Source organism: Leopardus geoffroyi, chromosome A3 (assembly GCF_018350155.1).
Source record: "Leopardus geoffroyi isolate Oge1 chromosome A3, O.geoffroyi_Oge1_pat1.0, whole genome shotgun sequence".
In the NCBI taxonomy this organism is placed as follows: domain Eukaryota; kingdom Metazoa; phylum Chordata; class Mammalia; order Carnivora; family Felidae; genus Leopardus; species Leopardus geoffroyi.
The window spans coordinates 33,307,590-33,330,365 of record NC_059336.1 but is presented as its reverse complement, the minus strand read 5'-3'; positions in this window follow the sequence as shown (position 1 = coordinate 33,330,365).

Genomic DNA, 22,776 nt, shown 5'->3' with positions numbered 1-22,776 from the left:
TGTAAACTAACTTGAATTTAAATTAAAAAAATTAAAAAAGAAATTTGATGAAAGCTATAGATCTTATTGCTTAATGTTAGCAATTTTACTGTGTTTCAAATGCATATGATTTGCATGTTGCATGTTAGCATGAGTATGGAGTAGAATTAGCATAACAATGTTGTCAAAAACCAAGTTTCCTAATTGCATTTCTACTTTAAGTCACCTTGAAGATAGGAGGAACCACTAAGACAGCAAGAAGGAATGGTGGAGAGAAAGCAGAGTAATTATAAAAAGGTTGATTTTAACCATTAAAATAGCCACATAGGACCATTTACCATAAAGGCAAATGATTACATACACCTCTTGTCTGTTTTTGTTTTTGTTTTTGAGAGAGATGGGGAGGGAGTTGGGAAAGGAGAGAATTTTTTTTGAGAGTGAGAGAGAAACTCCCAAGCAGTCTCTGCATTTTCTAGGCAGAGCCCCACATGGAGCTTGATCTCACCAATTGTGAGATCATGACCTGAGCCTAAATCAAGAGTCTGATGCTCAACCAACTGAGCTACCAGGCACCCCACTTCTCATGTATTTTGTTCTATGCCCTATCCTCTGAGCTTAGACCAGCAGTTAGCTTGATCACTCCCCTAAACAGTACCAAACAGTATCATTGCTTTATTTCAATTTCTAATTGATATGACTGAACTTTCCCATATATAGGAGGCACATGAGAAAGCAAAGCTGAGTTTTGCTATTTATAATATTCCTACTTTATGTTCCCAGTTGCAGTCTTCAGGATAGCTTAATAACTACTATTTAATTTTTTTTCCAGTTTATTTACTTTTTGAGAGAGAGGGAGAGAGGGAGGAGGGGAGGGGCAGAGAGAGAGGGAGAGAAAGAATCCCAAGCAGGCTCCGTTCTTTTGGTATGGAGCCTTATGAAGGGCTTGAATTCACAAACCATGAGATCATGACCTGAGCTGAAATCAAGTCACAAGCTTAACTGACTGAGCCACCCAGGAGCCCTGAGTAACTACTGTTGAGTGATCCCTACTATATGTCAGACAATATGTGCACATGTAATTATTAATACTTACAAATAATTGAGCAGTCCTACAAAAAGAATATAATCTTCATCTTACATATATACTATATATGTATCTATAGTATACTATATACCATATATGTATGTATAGTATACTATATACACATATATACTATGTATACTATGTATAGTATACTATATACATATATATATTATCTAGTATAAGCAGTCAATGGCTGAATTAGATTTGAAATGAGGTCTTTCTGATTTCAAAACCCATATCCTCTCTCCATACTTGCCATGTCCTTCCCATGCCTGTAGTTCCAAACTAAGAAATGAACTCATCCAAATTTCACCACTGGTAAGCAAAGTCCCCCATTTCCTTGTTGTAGAGAGTCTTCTTTTCTTCAAAAATCTAATTTTTTTCATGAATCTATGATTCAGAGAGCCAAAGCCCCTTATGTGCTTCTGCTTGTCAGAATAAAATTGCTAGAAAAATTAAAATCACAACTCTGCCTTACTATGAGGAACAACACAAGAACAAGAGGGTGATCTTACCAACACTTCTGCAAGTGTGTGATGTGAGTGTCTAATGATAAAATATGAAACACTACTCTACCTGGTTCATGCTGATTTTTGTCTCTTTAAAAAAACTTCAGAAGAATTAAGAGTCAAAGTAAAATGAAATGCAGAATACAAAATGAAAACATTATAGGAGGAAGGAGAATTACTTAGGATGTATGAGATCTTACTTAAATCTAGGTTCCTGGGAGTGACAATTCACAGGTTCCACAAACTGGTGGGCATGGAATGGAAAAAGAAGTCTTGAAGACACTGAAACAAGCTTAATTCTCAAAGCATAACCTCTGATCTTAGAATTTCCCAAATTTTCAGTCTCTGTGGCTCACACAAAAACCTTTCCCTTTATTCTTCAAGATCACATGCTATCATCTGGGTTATAACATGGAGTCATGTAAAATAAACATAGCCATGATTATGTCATGTATGGTTTTAATGGAAAAACAAGGCAAAAACATGAAGGTATATAGCCTCAGAGATCTGTGTGTGATCTTCCTTGACATGATTTTAGTTTTCTTTCTCAATAAAAATCTAGATATTTATCAATAATGCTAAGGATAGAAACACTAGTTTCATAAAATATGGGCAGAAAACATGGCTTGGAAGCCCAGTAGAACCACTTTAACAGCTTGTTATCCTGAAAGAAACTAATTACTTATTACCCACCTCCTCTTGTGATGTTCCTTGCCAAGAATTTCCACACGACTTTAGGGTTTATAAAAGGAGAGAGACCCCACCCTACCCCTCCAGTCTCATTTTGTGTTCCACCTGCATCTTCTGCTGCAGGCAAACTGGACCACATGAGTTTCCTCCAGTGTGCCATGCTCTCCATTATTCTAGTATTTTGTGCTGCTTGTTTTATTATCTGTGTTCCTGATCATTTGTACTCAGTATTCCCTGCTCATCTTCTGCTGTTTTTGGATTTGTCATCTGACCTTGCTGTCCCCTGCCCTTCACCCGTGCCCTTTATCTTTTCCTTCTTTCTGCCCCAATCACTCACAATGATTCTGCCTGCCTACCCCTCCCACTCCACAGGACAGTAAATTTCTTAAATGCAAAGACCATGTTGTATCTGCTTCATACCCTCAGCATGCTCAGCATGTAGTAAATCCTCAGAGATATTTGCTGCATGAGTTGCAAATAATCGAAGTTCTGTACTGCGGTACTCTGCTTTAATAATAAAGACAAGGCTTCTGAACGAAATTTGGGCACTGCTTTGTTTTGCCAAGAGTATTTATTGATTTCTAAGGGCACTTAATTTATGGAAACTAATTGTATGCTAATAGGAAAACATAAAAACTGTTCCAGTATTTTTTTAGAAGAAAATAAGAATCTGCCTCAAATAAATGTTACTTAAATTTCATAATTATCTTTAAAAACAAAGAAATAGAGCATAGAGGTGTTCTGCCCAAGGGTACAGAGTGAATTTAACACTAATAGTGAAATGCCTGCCTTCCCAAACTCGATGTGACAAGCAGGTCTCGTTTATCCTGTGATCCCAGTTTCCATATGTGTCTCAAGGAGAATTTCACTATCTCAATATCCATTCCTCAGTCTTAGCTTGGAAGAGCTTCATGGGGTATTAGTCAGCCAGTAAAAGTTAGATTGACTTTCTAAGCCTGAATCATGTGGAGACGTCACTTAGGCAGCCCCATTGAAGCATGGCTCCTCTTGCAACAAGAGTTTTGCTATATTGTGTGGCTATGACCATTGAGTCACTTCCACCCCCTGTTATGGGTACTGCTTCAAATAGAATCTCATCTCACCATCTTCCAAAAGCAGAGCCATAAGATCTGCTAAATGAAAGGCTGCTGAACCTTGAATGGCACTGCTAATGTTCCCCACACTTAGCCTTCTCCTCTCAAAACTACACTTTAAAGGGAATAATGCCCTAAGGGCTTGGTCCTGCTCTTGTAACTGGTTCTAATTTATGCTCCCTCTGGATCCATATCCTATAAACATTTTAACTCAGGGTAAAAAGCACATCTCTTTAGAGAATGAAGAGAAGGCAAGGTTGCCATATTTGAAGGAGGAAGGTAGCTGGTTATCAAAGGTAATTCCATTTCCAGCTACTTATGTTTGATAATTTTTCATTCCTGTCTGTCTCAGGCTTGGGATAAGGACCCCTTCAGGCATCTCATATTTGAGAGCTATAGTCTGATCTCTTTGCCATAGTGTCTGACAATTTCTTTATTTTTGTTAGAAATTAAGCAGTCAATTGAAAATATGGCAACATAAAGTTATTTTAAATACAAGAAACTCCCCTTGCTTGAAAAGTTGGCTCCCACATAAAAACATACAAATAAACAGAGTCCTGCTAAGTATTCAGAGACAGCTATAAATTTGTATGATGATGTATATTATTGAGTATTTGGGGAAATAATGTTAAGGCCACTTCACATTCAGCTTGACTATAGATTAATCTAACTTCAGAATAAGCTAAGAAAGTAGAAAGATATTTATTTTTGTTTTTGTTTTATTTTCATTTAATTATTTATTAAATTATCTTATATGAAGTTTGGGAACTAGAAGTCTGGCAAATCTAAGTTATATGTTAATCTCCTACCCCACTCCATCTGCCAAAAATAAAACTGTGAATGGCAGTAGGAATAATTAGGAATTCAAAGTTAATCTTTTTTTTTTAAACGTTTATTTATTTTTGAGACAGAGACAGAGCATGAACAGGGGAGGGGCAGAGAGAGAGGGAGACACAGAACCTGAAACAGGCTCCAGGCTCTGAGCTGTCAGCACAGAGCCCGACGCGGGGCTCGAACTCACGGCCCGTGAGATCATGACCTGAGCCGAAGTCGGACGCTTAACTGACCAAGCCACCCAGGCGCCCCAAAGTTAATCTTTTTGATACGTTGAAGGTGTGCACAATCATACAGTGTGATCAGTGGTGAAGATCAGCATGGAATACAAAGTGGCATATTTGTTTGGTAGCTCCATTTGAAACCACTGCAATGATACCTTTGTAAAAACAGCTGCCAGTAACTACATTTCAATCATATTAATTCATAATATTTAAAATTCTAAGTTTTAGACCCAAGTGATTTTTGTTATAACTCAGATCCCTGTTAGGGTCTTCAAACACCTTGACATCTAGCTGATAATCATTTGAGGCCCCAGTTCATGTCCTCTGGAAATTCACAGCCTCTTTCCCCAAGACTACTGTGATTTTCTAAAGGGCCTTACATTTTGGTAGGGGTGGGGTGGGGAAACACTTTTAGTTTTAAACATCAGCCTCTTTGGTTTCAGAATCACTTAACAATTTCTTTTAAGTGAACATCAGCATATGATGATCCTAGTTCCACCGTAGGCTCTGTCCTCATGATATAGTCAAAGATAACATACTGGGTCTTACCTAGACAGCATACTGTTTGCACATTATGGTCATCTCACCAGGTAAAAAAGTAATTCTGCTCTCTACATGCCTAATTGTATCAAGAGGAGCAGTGTGAAAGAAAGGCTAAGATGGAAAGGTAAGGGTCTCCAGGACATGTTCACCAATGATAGCCTTCTATTTATAGCTTGTCTTTAACTTGTTTAATCACTTCCCTCATCATCTAATAAGCTGCTTCTATTGAAACAATATTTAGAAGAAATTTATCCACCCAGGTCTTATTTGTAGGTATATCGTATAAAAAATACAGCCTTCTTCAATACACAAGACTATGTTCCTTGGGGACAATTGCCGTTCTTTGAAGGTACTAACTGGGGCTGGGACCAAAAACAATTTTTTTAAATGATAGTTTGTAATATTCATATTTTCTGGGAAAGTTAAAGCATGCAATTTTTTCAGGTGGTAATAACTTAGCTAGTGGTTACTTTTAATAACATAACTTTTCCTCCAAAACTGTAACATTAATATATAAAGAAGGTAACAGAGCAGTTAACATTTTAGAAACACAGTTCATACCCCAGTGCCTTGTGCATTTGACATCCCTCTTGTTCTTTATAGTAGCTTTACATTCTCTAAAGTAAGTATAAAGCTTCATGAAACTTGAAACTAAGTTGGAGAGCAACAGGACCAAACTAAGGAGAATAGTTACAAATAGAACAAAGAGTTATATTTGACAAGACTCACAGAAAGGGACCACCATTCATCACTAACATGTTTTCTCTTGTTTTATATATATTCTGCACTTGGTTGTTTGCACTTTGCAATATTTATGTAGATTTAAGAATGCCGGAAAAGATAAACTGTAATTGTCATGGCTGTTTTCATCCTGATGTGGCATTCCTTACTCTCCATTGAAGAATCCAAATTTGCTTATTTAGTAATCTCCTTGGCATCTGAGTCACCCCATGCCTTTACTCATAATAAATAACTCCATGCCTTTACACAAAATGAAGAATTTATCTATAAACACATCATCTTCCTTTCAGGTATCAGGTCCCACATACCTCCCTTGAGAAAGACCCTACTAAATGGATGCAGCGAGACCACGTGTCCCATCTCTTAACCCATGACAAGTTTTCAGAATTACTAGTCTCTTTCTTAGTTTTCTATAACTAAACCAAAGGTTTCTATCCCTAACCCTACTGACTTTTCCTACTCTTATTTAAATTCAAATCTTAACCTTCCTTCTGTGAGCATCTGGGTTTGACCTCACTGCAACTTCCAGTCCCCAACTCAGGAGGATTCCTTTTAATGTGTATATTATCAAGGCTCTGAGTCCTGGATTGAAGCCAGACCTGCAAGGACATGGTATTGGCTTACCCAATCCTGGTTCTAATTACACATCATCCCAACATTTGCAATGCAGTTGAGCTATTACATCCAAGATTGTGAGCTTAGGGAAAACTATCTTCAAATCAACCTATCTTTGAAATAGATAATTATCTCTTAACCTAAGGATAATAGAAGATGTGATTCATGAGAGGATGTGACACTGCGGGGATGCTGCACAGACGAGATAAAATTATAAAAGCCAAGATGAAATGAATTTGAACTGACAATGACTTTCCATTCATCTCTCTTTTGAGGTCCTGGCACTAATTTCTTGTGAACACCTGACACTCTTTTCAGACTTTTACAGCAATCACGATATTTATAGAACCTTAGTTTCAAAGCAGAGAGATAAGTGCTGCTGAACAGTGTCATACTCTAAACTTTATGGGTGAATTGCCTATAGCTCAGGCCTCTGGCTCTAAGATAGAGTTTGTACTTTTGAAGAATTCCAGTTCCAACATAAGATCACAATCACACCCTTAGCACAATTAGATGCAATTCTTTTTGTTTGCTTTAGGCCATGTGCTTAAATGACATGCGAACTGCTTGACTGGTGAGCTAGAGAATTTCTCAGGCAGCCAATTATCTAACTTCAGTACAATTGGCCAAAGTATTTTCTACTCACAGTAAAGTCCTCTAGTTCATGGACCTCAAGCCAGGCATCTCAAACATCAACACTCTGTGCACAGAACTCTATTTGGACACCCAGTGGCAGGGTCATGGGCATGTGGACACTAACTGTGACAACATGAAGATATAGATAAACAACTAGGTTTTATAGTCACCATTGTACTTGTTTCACTAGTCTATTATCAATAGGATACAGAGGCAGGACCCAAATACCAACACCATGGGTGGTCAATATATACTTTAGGGTAAGACAAGGAATGAAATTTGGACTGGATGTCTTCCTCTTCCTCCTTGAGTGGGGGTGGAAATCCTTCCCCATAGAAGTGTAGGCTAATTCTCTGCTTGAGAAGTCAAAGGACTTGAACTCAAAAATAAAAAACATAAGGGGATTGGTTATGGCCATCCCCCTACACTCGTCAGGTCACTGACCCTAACAGACCATCTGGTTTAGATCTTGGCCAGCTCATGAGAAAAGATAACCTTTTTGAAATTGCCTTCCAAACGATATCCTTTCAAGTAAAGTCCCAATAGTCTAGAGTTGAAATTTAAATCTCTCATGGCTGACCTCTCCTCCTCTATCAGAGGCATTAGGCAAATAAACAGGTATACTCCACTTTTATGGAGTGTCTTAAATTCTCATAGTTCTCCTGGACACTCAGGAGAGTAAGCAGTCTCCAGAGTTGATGGACTTTATATGCATACAACTGTTTCTTTAACCAATGTGTCAAACAAGAAACCAAAATGCCATGTACTCAGTGACACCCAAGAACCACAAGGTGGCCGTAAAAACATATGCTGGAGAAACAGAAGCATATATATTTGTTGCATGAATAAATGGGTTTGGCGGGTGTCCCTGGAACCCATTTGAATCTCTGAAGGCAGAACTGGAAGGTCAGAGGATTTATGCCTTTGCCTCCACAAAAATAATCAAGGAGAGTACAGTGAGTCATGGGTCCAGAGAAATGAATACAGGGAAATGAAAAAAATTTAATGTAATTCACAGTTTGCAAAGACCAGTTCATGACATGTTCTAGAAATAGAACATATATACTGAAAGGAACCACTTTGGCATTTACTGATATTTTTAAGGAACCCTACTAAGCTGAATAAATATTTGATAAATTTTGTCCAAACCTTATGGTATTGCAAACATTTGACTTTTGCAATTAATTGATTTTGGGTAATTTCATATGGTACAGTCCTCAAACTTGAGTCAGGGTCCTTCTTTGTTGTTGCTTAATAAGCTGTTCTAGGCACAGACGTTACAGAAGGGAGGGAGGGAGGGAGGGAGACAGATAGATGATAGATGACTCAGATAAGTGACTCAGATGCATATATATATATATATATATATATATATATATATATATATGCATCTATATCTATATACATATGCTCCTAAGAGAAATACCTTAGTAGGAATAAGTTTCTATTGTTAAAAAATTGTCACCCGATCCCTATGAATACTAACTCCCATTTGACAAGTGAGGAAACACCAGTGGAGGAGGCAGGGGTGAGGGTGGGGTGGGCTTCAATTAACACCTCTACTGCTGTTTCCCTGAGGGAGTGGCACTCCTCTTCTGTTTGTGAGCTATCACCACCTGACCCAGCACCAGGTGAAGGCCACATCTCCTCCTATTGCATGCTGGCTTGCAGCTAAGGGCATCGTGTGTTCTTCTGGGACCAACATCTGACAAAGATGTTTTTGAGAACTGTATATTCTGTCTCCTCATTGTTTAATTCAAGCCAGTGGGACCCTCCCCTTCCCTGAGTGATCACCATGGATTCTATGCCACAAATAGGGGATGTCATTATTGTTTTACCGTGGTTGTCTTAATAGTATTTTATACTTTTTTCTCATGTGATCACGGTTACCTTGAGATACATTTACATAGCAAAGGTGGGCAGAGAAGTGACTCAGAAAACTTAGAACTTACATAAATTGAATGTTCAAGGCCAAAGAATTGGGCTAAGAACAGAACCAGAACCATGCCCAGATTCTTAAATTCTTCATCAGTCTCTTTCCATTCCACCAGCCTCCTTAGACATCCTTCAGTGAAGTGTTCATCTTACTCCACACTCCACTTCAGGTCAAATCTCCCAGAGGTGCTGATATGTAAACCAAACCCACAGACTGATTTGTCTACTTCCTGTTTTAATAATGACTTTGGTGCCAAACTAAGCAATTTCAATTTTCCTGCCATTGTCTTCTATTATATATACATATATTTTAGTGCATTTGGACCTATGCAAGCATTTCAAGAACACTTGAGATATTCCTGCATAGGTAGCAGTTCTCACCAGTGATTCTGTCCCATACCCCATTCTTATATTCATATCTCATTGTTTCAATCTGTTTCAAAACTGGAGACTTTCTATCTTTCATTTCCTGATCATGCTTTGTTGTTTTTTTTTTTTTTCTTTCATTATTCCTGTTCAGTGTGCTAGAGTAGGCTTGCACAGGCTCACAAGAGTCCATTGGGTGCATGCTTCCCCAACTTGATCAAAAGCTCCTTATTAGTTACAGTTGAAGCGTTTAAGTTTACACAAAGAAAATTGGCAAATGCTTCAAATCATTTTTAAGCTGATTTTTTTCATTTTCTTAGTAACAGCTTTATTTATATCAAGATATAATTTGCAGAGAGCCAACTAGTAACCATTTCATTTTCCTACACACTACTCTTTCTGCTCCATAGAAAAAAGCAAGTCTCTTTGTTCCAAACGACTTTGTTCACCTTTACTGAAAGCTTAGGATGAGACTCTACCTTACAATACCTCCAATAGTGTAATTATTTTGCAATTGTTCTTCTGGCTCGGCCTAGACATTCCTCTGTTCCCTAAATCAGAGTGAGAAAGATGTACTTGGGCTATGTTCTCCAGGCTCATACCTGTTAATACCTCAAGGAAAACAGCTTGCCAGGAGTTTGGCCTGAATTTAGCATTTGCATTTTCCTTAATAGTGAGAAGGATGAGGCTATTATAGATGTTCTAACTCCTGTCAATCCACAGATAAATACAGCCACTAGAGTAAGCTCTGGTAAAATCAATAGAAGAATTACTCCATAGCTTACTTAACCTCGATAAGCAATACATCCTTGTTTAAGTACACCAAGTTTTGAGGTGGTTTGTCACATATCCGTGGATAACTGATACAGAGTCTCTCCACTCAACTAATTTATAACTTAATTATGAATAACTCTTGGCTATTTTCTCTGGTTTTGAGCATCTCATTTTTTTTAAATGAAATTTATTGTCAAGTTGGTTTCTATACAACAGTGCTCATCCCAACAAGTGGTGCCTTCCTCAATGCCCATCACCCATTTTCCCCTCCCTCCCACCCACCATCAACCCTCAGTTTATTCTCAGTTGTTAAGAGTCTCTTATGATTTGGCTCCCTCCCTCTCTAACTTTTTTTTTCCTTCCCCTCCCCTATGGTTGTCTGTTAAGTTTCTCACATTTTTTAAGGAGCTCATCTTTGGGAAGATTCATAGAGAGAGCTAGGAGATTTAAAAAAACAGAATAGTGCTCACAGCATGTAATGGAGTGAAATCTAATGTAAGAGAGCCAACTGAATAAATAGGAAAGCTTTAAAAAATAAACATACACAATACAGCTGGTCACCAGTCTCCTGAGTGATTTTTTTTTTGAGAGAGAGAGAGAGAGACCGAGAGAGAGAGAGAGAGAGAGAGAGAGAAGACAAGCAGGAAGGGGCAAAGGGAGAGGAAATCTTAAGCAGGCTCCATGCCCATCGTGGCAGGCTGATGTGTGGGGCTAGATCTCATGAGATCAAGAATTGAGCCGAAATCAAGAGTTGGATGCTTCACCAACTGAGCCACCCAGGCTTCGCCCCCACCCTGAGTGAATTCTGAAAAAATCCTAAAGACAAGAGCAGTCTCTGGAGATCAGACTAGAAGTACATTTGCTAGCCCCTTCTTGCTGTAAAGTCACTACAGTTGTTAATAAAAGTTCTCTCTCTGCATATTTTGGGCCCCTCCTGAGAGCGCTGGAATACCTAGGAGCTGCCATGTGCCTTCAAATAAGAGCTATTTCATAACACTCTATAAAAATTAGCCTAAAAAGAGATAGAACCCAGAACAAGAGACCCAATGTAAGCAGAACATATCTTCTGGGACCACTGAAAAAGGCTAATAACCATGACAAGTATCTCCCAGATACCCATTTGTTTATATGTTGATTCAAACACAGAATATGCACAGAATAGCAAGATTGCACTCATTCAACAGACCATTCCAGAAGAGGCCACTTTGACAAGGATTCCCTCAGTAACCACCTACCCTTGAATTTCCACTTGGGGGGTACATCTCAAGATTTGGCATCAGGCCTTCTCAACCACATATTTTCAGAGTGTTATTTACTCTGACAGCATGCTCTAATTGAAGACACTGGAGTTGAATTAAACATATAAAGAACCAACAAATCCCTTTGGGTATTTAACAAATCCTTAATGGTAGAAAGGCAACAAACCCAGAATTTGTAATTCCAATCATATGTTACTTTCTGGGAGATTGTACATTATTAAAGCTTATTGAAAAGGCAGAATTGGGTTTTTCCTTCTTTGCTTAGCCTGTTTTCTCTTTACACTTCCCTCAGCAGAGCCTATAAAATGGGCCTGAGCAGGTTCCCATTAGCTGTGGTCAGTTTTAATTTCTGGTTCTCATGCACAAAACTGATGTGTGTAGGTTCCCAATCCTAAAAGGAAAATGCCACAAAACCATTTTTGCCATTGCTTAATTAAAACAAAAAATGCAGCCTGCAATTTACACAGCGAAATTTAAGACAATTATTTATGTCATGTGGACAAAGTTCTTCACTATATAACACTTTGTCCTCAAAGACCATTTGCCCATATCTTACAAAAATTCTCATGTAAGAAGAAAGACAGTGAAATATTTAAGATTTTTTTTCTTCTTTGCCAACCAAAATTGGAGAAAGGCCTGTTTCAACTCTTGTGGTAAAAACAGAAAAAACAAAAAATAAAAAATAAAAAAATAAAGCTCCGCCGGATTCAGATTCCAGAGCCCATGCTTTCCATTCACAGCTAATGCTGACCACCATATGTATCATAAATTGGGAGACTATGGTACCTGACCCCCAACTTTCTGGCTAGCACTGCATTGAAAGCAAGTGGAAATTGAATCTTAAATTCCATATCTGAATTAACTAGAACTCTTTCAGTTTCAAGAAAAAGAAACTTAACTCAAACTGACTTTCAAAATGGTGAGAGGGGACAATAGGCAATGAAGTAGATCAGAGTTTTGGGCATGGCTGAATCCATCAAGAAAATCTTCCTCTATACTTGCTGGCACTATTTTCTTGAGTGCTGACTGTTCTCAAAAGGGCTCTGCTTGTGTCATAGAAAAGATGAGGAACAATACCAGCTTACATTGCATACATTAAGAAATCTCAACAGACAGAAAGTACTTCTCATTTAATAGTTCCAGGAAAAGGCTTGGGTCTGTCATTGCTCTGGCTTGGGTCAGGTTTGCATCCATAATCAGTCACTGAAGCCAGGGGATGGAATGCTTTGAGGTGCCAGGCTTTGGTTTTGTCTTAGTTCCGGTTCCCCCAGAAGCAGATCCCGAGCCAAGGATTTCAGTGAAAACAGTTTATTGGAAGTTGCAAGGAACATAGGTGGGTGACAGGGAAGGCAACCAACAAGTGATGTTAAATCAGATACCAGTGAAAAATTGGAGCTTAATAATGCAGGAATACTCCCTGGCAAAACAAATATGTAAGAATTACCTCTGCTAAGGAGTAAGGTATTTGCAGTGTATTTGGGGTATTAATACCCCCGTGTCCACTAGTTACTGGGTGAGGGCTACCTGCAGGGGGACTTTGGTGTGGGCCTTGTGTGTGGGCACAGTAGGTTTCATCAGCATAAAGCCTTAGTCATCCAACAATCATACTTTTGTTGGCTGTTGGAAGCCAGGATTATAGGCATGGAAATGGAGAGGGGATGTGAAGGGTTATGGGTAGACCACCAACAGAGTCAGCTATAGGTCCTGTCCCCACCTCCTGTTAAGAGAATACAGAAATTATTGTGTTAGCCTCATTCAAACCATATCCAATGAGTAGAGGAGGGATGGTGCTCACAAAGGAAAACTGGGTGCTGTCCCCAAGAAAAAGGGCGAAAGTTTCTTTGACAGCCAAAAGCAAGAGATGTTCACTTGATTAACTGAAACCTGAATTGTGCTATCTCAATGTAAGTCTTGCAATGTGGAGTCTGGTTCTATGCAGTAAATGAGACGTTAAGAAAAAGAAACCCAGTCTGATCCTGATAAAGATATGGATCATTATTCTAAGCACTTGAGTTGAGTTCTGGAAGTGTATCCACTGTCTTCAAGGGCATGACGATGGGGCTGGTGCTCTCATAAATCTTATTCCTCTGGTAATCCTTGGTCAAGAAAATACAATTCTACAACAACTGGAGAGTAGGGAGTATTATTTATGACAGCACAAACATAATTGGTGCCTGCTGGAATAAAATAATTAAAAGAGAGTTATGGCAAAAACATAGAGACCCTATCTATAAATGTATACAGAAAGGACCCTGTTGGCCAAAAAGAAAGTGATTATCAGATGATTATAATTCCTTTTTCTTTTGCTGTCATCATTGTTACTTGGTGATGATGCATGTATTTGGTGCTTGGCAGTTTACTCTTTAAAAAAAAAAATGTCTGTTGCCAACAGCTCCTCCAAATGAGGATCATTGCCCAAGGAGCACCATAGAAGCAGCAGTAAGACATTTGCAACCAAGCAGGCATTAACGAAGTCTGGGGTGATTTCTACTGTGGTGAGCAGAATAATGCCAAATCTGCTAGCTGTCTAGATTTCTGGCTGCTTAATAAATCTTTCCTTTGTGTAGCCTGTGAATGTTGGCTCATGATCCGCTTACATCAGATTGGCTGTAGAGGGGCTCACTAAAATTGACCCCAACATCTCTATATCCAAATCTCAAATAAATCAGAGAAGGGCTTTTTCATCATTATTAATAGATATAACTGTTCAGTAATACTCATGTAATATACATCTATTTCTTTGCTGTGTTTGTGTATGTGGGTATATGAGTTTACTTTGTTGTTGTTGTTGTTGTTTTTGATGCTTTAAAAAAATAACTAGGGGCTTCACATGTTTCCAAATTCCTAGACTCTGTTGGAAACACATAGAAGATGTTTTCTCAGTGGTAGAATCCCAACTAAATTTTACTTCTCAGCCTCTGACAACTTACTTTATAATTCAAAGTCTCAGCTAAGTTCCACGAAAACACCACTACTTTTGATATCTGTTCTGACTGGCTAATTTTTCTAAGTGAACAGAACAGAATTTATTTCTTCTCCTTCTGTTTTATTAAGAAGGAAAATGGGTAAACAGTATTCCATATACTTTCATTCTACAGCCCACAGATGGTCTAAGATTGGAGCAAAACTGTAGAGTGAAATGACCTGTGCACTACTTACTGGGGAAAATTTTATCTACAAAATACAACTTCCTTTGTGATAACGAGCTGGAATGGTTGAGGGAGGGAACTTACATCACGAATGTTCATGTACTTAGGACTGCAGATGTCTGCCATGATGAAAGAAAGGGGAAACAAAGGAGAAGTGCTTCATTGGTAACTCTGATGAATTGTATATTTATACTCCTTCTCCAAGGGAACAGTTCTTCTCAATGAAAGACTCAAGACCTTTAGCAGAAACTTTAGGTTTGTTGCTCATAACCATTTCAAAGCCCAAACACTTGCCTTCCACTAGTGGTGATTCATTTTACACAGTGACAAAATATTACATCCACAATGACATTTTTATTTTGTGTGTGTGGTCTTGGAGATGGTCAGAATGGGTTAAAGACTTAGCTGAGCCTTAAATCTTAAGGTATGTGGTTAGTTCCACTCAACAGAGAAAATCCTTAAAATGTAGAGCCTGTTGTTCTTCAACCAAAGGCTTGTTTCCCCCTTAAGCAGTGTTTCTTGGATAAGTAAAATGTGCTAGAACTCAATGGTAGATTCCCTCAGGAAAGGCCAACAGGAAAGTGTCTGAATCCAAAAAGGTGCTTAATAGCGGCCAGTTCTAGGCAAAGAAAAAAGGGAAAAGAAAAACCCCTCCCTTAAGCCATTCCAAACTTGGCTTGGGGAGAATATGGAAAAGAGGAAAGAAAATGTTTGGGTGTTTTTCTTCTTTTTTATGTGCTCTGTCTTGTTGGCGCCTTATTGCCAGAAGATATTGGAGAGCCAACAATGTGCAATGTGGAACTTTAAAAATAAATCCTGTCTTAGAGCAATCCAAACTGCTTGCCATGAAAATGAGACTTTCCCAGTGTGCCAGCACTGAACAAATCTGAAATCAAGCCTCCCTAATGTTCATGTTAAATATTAGGGTGATGAGAAAAAGAACAGAGGAAGGAGAGACTACTATGACAGCACAAGAGTGGGTAAAAGTCAGAAGCCTTTACAGAATCCAAGTTACCAGCACGGTAAAGGATGAACTATATGTAGAGCAAAGTACATCACTGGGAGCTATAAACAAAGCCACTTGTTTCTGTGGAAAAAGCAATGTACAAGGTTTAAGAACCTGGTTTTCAGTGTGTAATTTTCCTTATGGTACTTCCTCACTCTATAATTATGAGTCTCTAAGCTTTTATTCAATCTAAGATGAACCTTTTCTCTTTTGCATTATTTACCTTCTTTTTCAGTTTAGACATTGATGGTTTATATGATGAGAATGATTTACAGAGTTAGACCACTGAGCACATTGTTCTTCTTTTATGAGTCAAGTAGAATAGAACTTGCACAATGCCCTATTCCCAATATACTTGCAACACACACACACACACACACAAAGAGAGAGAGAGAGAGAGAGAGAGAGAGAAATCTAGGCATTAGTAGACAGAAGAAAATAAATATAAATGCCAATATGCACCAGAAAAAGAACTTTTCAGATCTATAGTTTGTCGTCTATCCAGCATCCTGGTGAATGGCAGTAATTGGTAGAGACAAAAACAGGTTTGATGATGAGAATGAGGAAGACAGAATAAATGGGGGAAGTAATCAAAAGGTATGATGGGCTTAATAGAATTCTTGTAAACTCAGTTCTTTGGGAAAGCTACTTATTTATTGTTTGTTTGTTTCTTTGTTTCTTTGTTTGCTTTTTTGTTTTTATTGTATTTATTTTTTCAAGGTCCTGCATATGATACAGGCATTCCATTTGGATAGTCATATAGAGTTTCCCGTTTAAATAAATGTATTTCAGTGCTCGAAGAGTGAACCTATCAAGGAGCACTAGTGGGGGTGGACTAAGGGTCTGGCACAAATGCTGATCATCACTTCTACCTGCTTCCAAAACATTTTCATCACACTTTTTTAATGGCTAAATAATTCTCCATTGTGTGGGTTTATCCATTTATCCATGGGTGGACATATGGGTAGTTCCATAATTTGGTGACTGAATAGTGCTGGCGAGAGCACGGGTGCCCTTTAGACAGTTTCGCATGCAGCCATCCACCAGCCCACAGCAGCCCAATCCATGGGACCCAGGGCAAGTGTCGTCACCCCACATGTCCTTGTCCCAAATCAATATTCCTCTGGATCTCCAACTTCTTTTAGGCTGGATGTTGGCAACAGTCACTGCAGGACACAGAGACTTGCTACACATGGTGGCCTCAGTCCAAACTAGGCAACAGTGTGTTCAGGGAAAAGTTGTGTCACCCCAAAATTCATATGTTGAGGTCCAGGACCTCAGAATGTGACTGTATTTGGAGACAGCCTTTTTTTTTAATATGAAATTTATTGTCACATTGGTTTCCATACAACACCCAGTGCTCACCCCAAAAGGTGTCCTCTTCAATACCCATTACCCACCCTACCCTCCCTCCCACCCCCCATCAACCCTCAGTTTGTTCTCAGTTTTTAAGAGTCTCTTATGTTTTGACTCCCTCCCTCTGTAACTTTTTTTCCCTTCCCCTCCCCCATGGTCTTCTGTTAAGTTTCTCAGGATCCACATAAGAGTGAAAACATATGGTATCTGGCTTTCTCTGTATGACTTATTTCACTTAGCATTAACACTCTCCAGTTCCATCCACGTTGCTACAAAAGGCCATATTTCTTTCTCATTGCCATGTAGTATTCCATTGTGTATATAACCACAATTTCTTTATCCATTCATCAGTTGATGGACATTTAGGCTCTTTCCATAATTTGGCTCTTGTTGAAAGTGCTGCTATAAACATTGGGGTACAAGTACCCCTATGCATCAACACTCCTGTATCCCTTGGGTAAATTCCTAGCAGTGCTATTGCTGGGTCATAGGGTAGATCCATTTTTAATTTTTTGAGGAAGCTCCACAGTTTTCCAGAGTGGATGCATCAGTTTGCCTTTCCACCAACAGTGCAAGACGGTTATGTTTCTCCACATCCTTGCCAGCATCTATAGTCTCCTGATTTGTTCATTTTAGCCACTCTGACAGGTGTGAAGTGGTATCTGAGTGTGGTTTTGATTTGTATTTCACTGATGAGGGGCGACATTGAGCATCTTTTCACATGTGCCTGTTGGCCATCCGGATGTCTTCTTTAAAGAAGTGTCTATTCATGTTTTCTGCCCATTTCTTCACTGGATTATTTGTTTTTTGAGTGTGGAGTTTGGTGAGCTCTTTATACATTTTGGATACTAGCCCTTTGTCCCATATGTCATTTGCAAATATCTTTTCCCATTCCGCCAGTTGCCTTTTAGTTTTGTTGATTGTTTCCTTTGCAGTGCAGAAGCTTTTTATCTTCATGAGGTCCCAATAGTTCATTTTTGCTTTTAATTCCCTTGCCTTTGGGGCAATGTCAAGTAAGAAATTGCTGTGGCTGAGGTCAGCGAGGTTTTTCCTGCTTTCTCCTCTAGGGTTTTGATGGTTTCCTGTCTCACATTCAGGTCCTTTATCCATTTTGAGTTTATTTTTGTGAATGGTGTAAGAAAGTGGTCTAGTTTCATCATTCTGCATGTTGCTATCCAGTTCTCCCAGCACCATTTGTTAAAGAGACTGTCTTTTTTCCATTGGATATTCTTTCCTGCTTTGTCAAAGATTAGTTGGTCATACTTTTGTGGGTCCAATTCTGGGGTTTCTATTCTATTCCATTGCTCTATGTGTCTGTTTTTGTGCCAATACCATGCTGTCTTGATGATTACAGCTTTGTAGTAGAGGCTAAAGTCTGGGATTGTGATGCCTCCTGCTTTGGTCTTCTTCAAAATTACTTTGGCTATTCAGGGTATTTTGTAGTTCCATACAAATTTTAGGATTGCTTGTTCTAGCTTCAAGAAGAATGCTAGTGCAATTTTGATTGGGCTTGCATTGAATGTGTAGATAGCTTTGGGTAGTGTTGACATTTTAGCAATATTTATTCTTCCAATCCGTGAGCACGGAATGTTTTTCCATTTCTTTATATCTTCTTCAATTTCCTTCATAAGGTTTCTATAGTTTTCAGCATACGGATCTTTTACAACTTTGGTTAGGTTCATTCCTAGGTATTTTATGCTTCTTGGTGCAATTGTGAATGGGATCAGTTTCTTTGTCTTTCTATTGCTACATTATTAATGTATAAGAATGCAATTGATTTCTGTACATTGATTTTGTATGCTGCGACTTTGCTGAATTCATGTATCAGTTCTAGCAGACTTTTGGTGGAGTCTATCGGGTTTTCCATGTATAATATCATGTCATCTGCAAAAAGTGAAAGCTTGACTTCATCTTTGTCAGTTTTGATGCCTTTGATATCCTCTTGTCGTCTGATTGCTGATGCTAGCACTTCCAACACTGTTAAACAACAGCGGTGAGAGTGGACATCCCTGTCATGTTCCTGATCTCAGGGGAAAGCCCTCAGTTTTTCCCCATTGAGGATGATATTAGCCATGCACTTTTCGTAAATGGCTTTTATGATGTTTAAGTATGTTCCTTCTATCTTGACTCTTCAGGGTTTTTATTAAGAAAGATGCTGAATTTTGTCAAATGCTTTTTCTGCATCGATTGACAGGATCATATGGTTCGTATCTTTTCTCTTATTAATGTGTTGTATCACATTGATTGATTTGCAAATGTTGAACCAGCACTGTAGCCCAGGAATGAATCCCCCTTGATCATGGTGAATAATTCTTTTTATATGCTGTTGAATTCTATTTGCTAATATCTTATTAAGAATTTTTGAGTCCATATTCATCAGGGATATTGGCCTGTAGTTCTATTTTTTTTTTTTTTTTCTGGGTCTCTGTCTGGTTTCGAAATGAAAGTAATGCTGGCTTCATAGAATGAGTCTGGAAGTTTTCCTTCCCTTTCTATTTCTTGGAACAGCTCGAGAAGGATAGGTATTATCTCTGCTTTAAATGTCTGGTAGAATTCCCCTGGGAAGCCATCTGGTCCTGGACTCTTATTTGTTGGGAGATTTTTGATAACTGATTCAATTTCTTCGCTGGTTATGGGTCTGTTCAATTTTTCAATTCCTGTTTGAGTTTTGGAAATGTGTGGGTGCTTAGGAATTTGTCCATGTCTTCCAGGTTGTCCAGTTTGTTGGCATATAATTTTTCATAGTATTGCCTGATAATTGCTTGTATTTCTGAGGGATTTGTTGTAATAATTCGATTTTCATTCATGGTTTTCTCTATTTGGGTCATCTCCCTTTTCTTTTTGAGAAGCCTGGCTAGAGGTTTATCAATTTTGTTTATTTTTTTCCAAAAACAAACTCTTGTTTTCACTGATCTGCTCTACATTTTTTTTAGATTCTATATTGTTTATTTCTGCTCTGATCTTTATTATTTCTCTTCTTCTGCTGGGTTTGGGGTGTCTTTGCTGTTCTGCTTCTATTTCCTTCAGGTGTGCTGTTAGATTTTGTATTTGGGATTTTTCTTGTTTCTTGAGATAGGCCTGGATTGCAATGTATTTTCCTCTCAGGACTGCCTTCGCTGCGTCCCAAAGCATTTGGATTGTTGTCTTTTCATTTTCATTTGTTTCCATATATTTTTTAATTTCTTCTCTAATTGCCTGGTTGACCCATTCATTCTTTAGTAGGGTGTTCTTTAACCTCCATGCTTTTGGAGGTTTTCCAGACTTTTTCTTGTGGTTGAGTTCAAGCTTCATCGCATTGTGGTCTGAAAGTATGCATGGAATGATCTCAATTCTTGTATACATATGAAGGGCTGTTTTGTGACCCAGTATGTGATCTATCTTGGAGAATGTTCCATGTGCACTCAAGAAGAAAGTATATTCTGTTGATTTGGGATGCAGAGTTCTAAATATATCTGTCAAGACCATCTGATCCAGTGTATCATTCAGAGCCCTTGTTTCTTTATTAATCTTGTGTCTAGATGATCTATCCAATGTTGTAAGTGGAGTATTAAAGTCCCCTGTAATTACCACATTCTTATCAATAAGGTTGCTTATGTTTGTGATTAATTGTTTTATATATTTGGGGACTCCCATATTTGGTGCATAGACATTTATCATTGTTAGCTCTTCCTGATGGATAGACCCTGTAATTATTATATAATGCCCTTCTTCACCTCTTGTTACAGCCTTTAATTTAAAGTCTAGTTTGTCTGATATAAGTATGGCTACTCCAGCTTTCTTTTGAGTTCCAGTAGCATGACAGATAGTTCTCCATCCCCTCACTTTCAATCTGAAGGTGTCCTCAGGTCTAAAATGAGTCTCTTGTAGACAGCAAATAGATGGGTCTTGTTTCTTTTATCCATTCTGATACCCTATGTCTTTTGGTTGGAGCATTTAGTCCATTTACATTCAGTGTTATTATTGAAAGATACGGGTTTAGAGTCATTGTGATGTCTGTAGGTTTCATGCTTGTAGTGATGTCTCTGATACTTTGTGGTCCTTGCAACATTTCACTCACAGAATCCCCCTTAGAATCTCTTGTAGGGCTGGTTTAGTGATGATGAATTCCTTCAGTTTTTGTTTGTTTGGGAAGACCTTTATCTCTCCTATTCTGAATGACAGACTTGCTGGATAAAGAATTCTCGGCTGCATATTTTTTCTGTTTATCACATTGAAGATTTCCTCCCATTCCTTTCTGGCCTGCCAAGTTTCAGTAAATAAGTCTGCCACTAGTCTTATGGGTCTCCCTTTATATGTTAGAGCGTGTTTATCCCTAGCTGCTTTCAGAATTTTCTCTTTATCCTTGTATTTTGCCAGTTTCACTATGATATGTCATGCAGAAGATCGATTCAAGTTACATCTGAAGGGAGTTCTCTGTGCCTCTTGGATTTCAATGCCTTTTTCCTTCCCCAGATCAGGGGAGTTCTCAACTATGATTTGTTCAAGTACACCTTCAGCCCCTTTCTCTCTCTCTCTTCCTCTTCTGGAATTCCTATTATACAGATATTGTTCCATTTGATTGCATCACTTAGTTCTTTAATTCTCCCCTCATACTCCTGGATTTTTTTATTTCTATTTTTCTTAGCTTCCTCTTTTTCCATAATTTTATCTTCTATTTCACCTATTCTCTCCTCTGCCTCTTCAATCCGAGCTGTGGTCGCCTCTATTTTATTTTGCATCTCATTTATAGCATTTTTTAGCTCCTCATGAGTATTTCTTAGTCCCTTGATCTCTGTAGCAATAGATTCTCTGCTATCCTCTATCCTTTTTTCAAGCCCAGCGATTAATTTTATGACTATTATTCTAAATTCTTGTTCCGTTATATTGCTTAAATCGTTTTTGATCAATTCATTAGCTGTCACTACTTCCTGGAGTTTCTTTTGAGGAGAATTCTTCTGTTTCATCATTTTGGATAGTCCCTGGGGCGGTGTGGAACTTCAGGGCACTTCCCCTGTGCTGTCTGGAGTAACTTGTGTTGGTGGGTGGGGCCAAGTCAGACCTGATGTTTGTCCCCAGCCCACCCCTGGGGCCACAGTCAGACTGGTGTGTACCTTATCTTCCCCTCTCCCAGGGGCAGGACTCACTGTGGAGTGGTGTGACCCTGTCTGGGCTACTTTCACACTGCCAGGCTTGTGGTACTGCTTTGATGGGATCTGGTGTATTAGCCGGGGTGGATCTGCAACATGCACAGAGGCGGGATGGGCAGGCTTAGCTTGCTTTGCTGCTTTGCCATCAGTGGTCCCCTGCAGGAGGGGCCCTGCAGCACTGGGAGGGAGGCAGACCAGTCAGAGGGATGAATCCACAGGAGCACAGCGTTGGGTGTTTGCGTGGCACAAGCAAGTTCAGTGATGGGAACTGATTTCCTTTGGATATTCAGCTGGGGGATGGGAGAGGGAGATGGCACTTCCCAGCGCCTTTGTTCCCCACCAAGCTGAGCTCTGTCTTCTGGGTCTCAACAACTCTCCCTCCAGTTGTCCTCTTGCCCTCCAGCTCTCTGAGCAGAGCTATTGACTTATAACATTCCAGATGTTAAGTCCTGCTGGCTGTCAGAACTCACGCACTCTAGCCCCTCTGCTTTTGCAAGTCAGACCAGGGGGCTCTGCCTTGCAGGGTGGGCTACCACTCCACTGCCCCAGCTCCCTCCCGCCAGCCCGGGTAGCACGCACTGCCTCTCCGCCCTTCCTACCCTCTTCTGTGGGCCTCTTGTCTATGCTTGGCTCTGGAGAGTCTGTTCTGCTAGTCTTCTGGTGGTTTTCTGGGTTATTTAGGCAGGTGTGGGTGGAATCTAAGTGACTCCCAGGATGAGGTGAGGCCAGCGTCCTCCTATGCTGCCATCTTCTCTGGAGATCTGGGAAATTTATTTAGAATACAACTTTGTTGGGAAAATAAAATACCAAAAAGTCCGTAAGAGTCCAATCAAAGTTCAGTCACACTGAGGTAGTA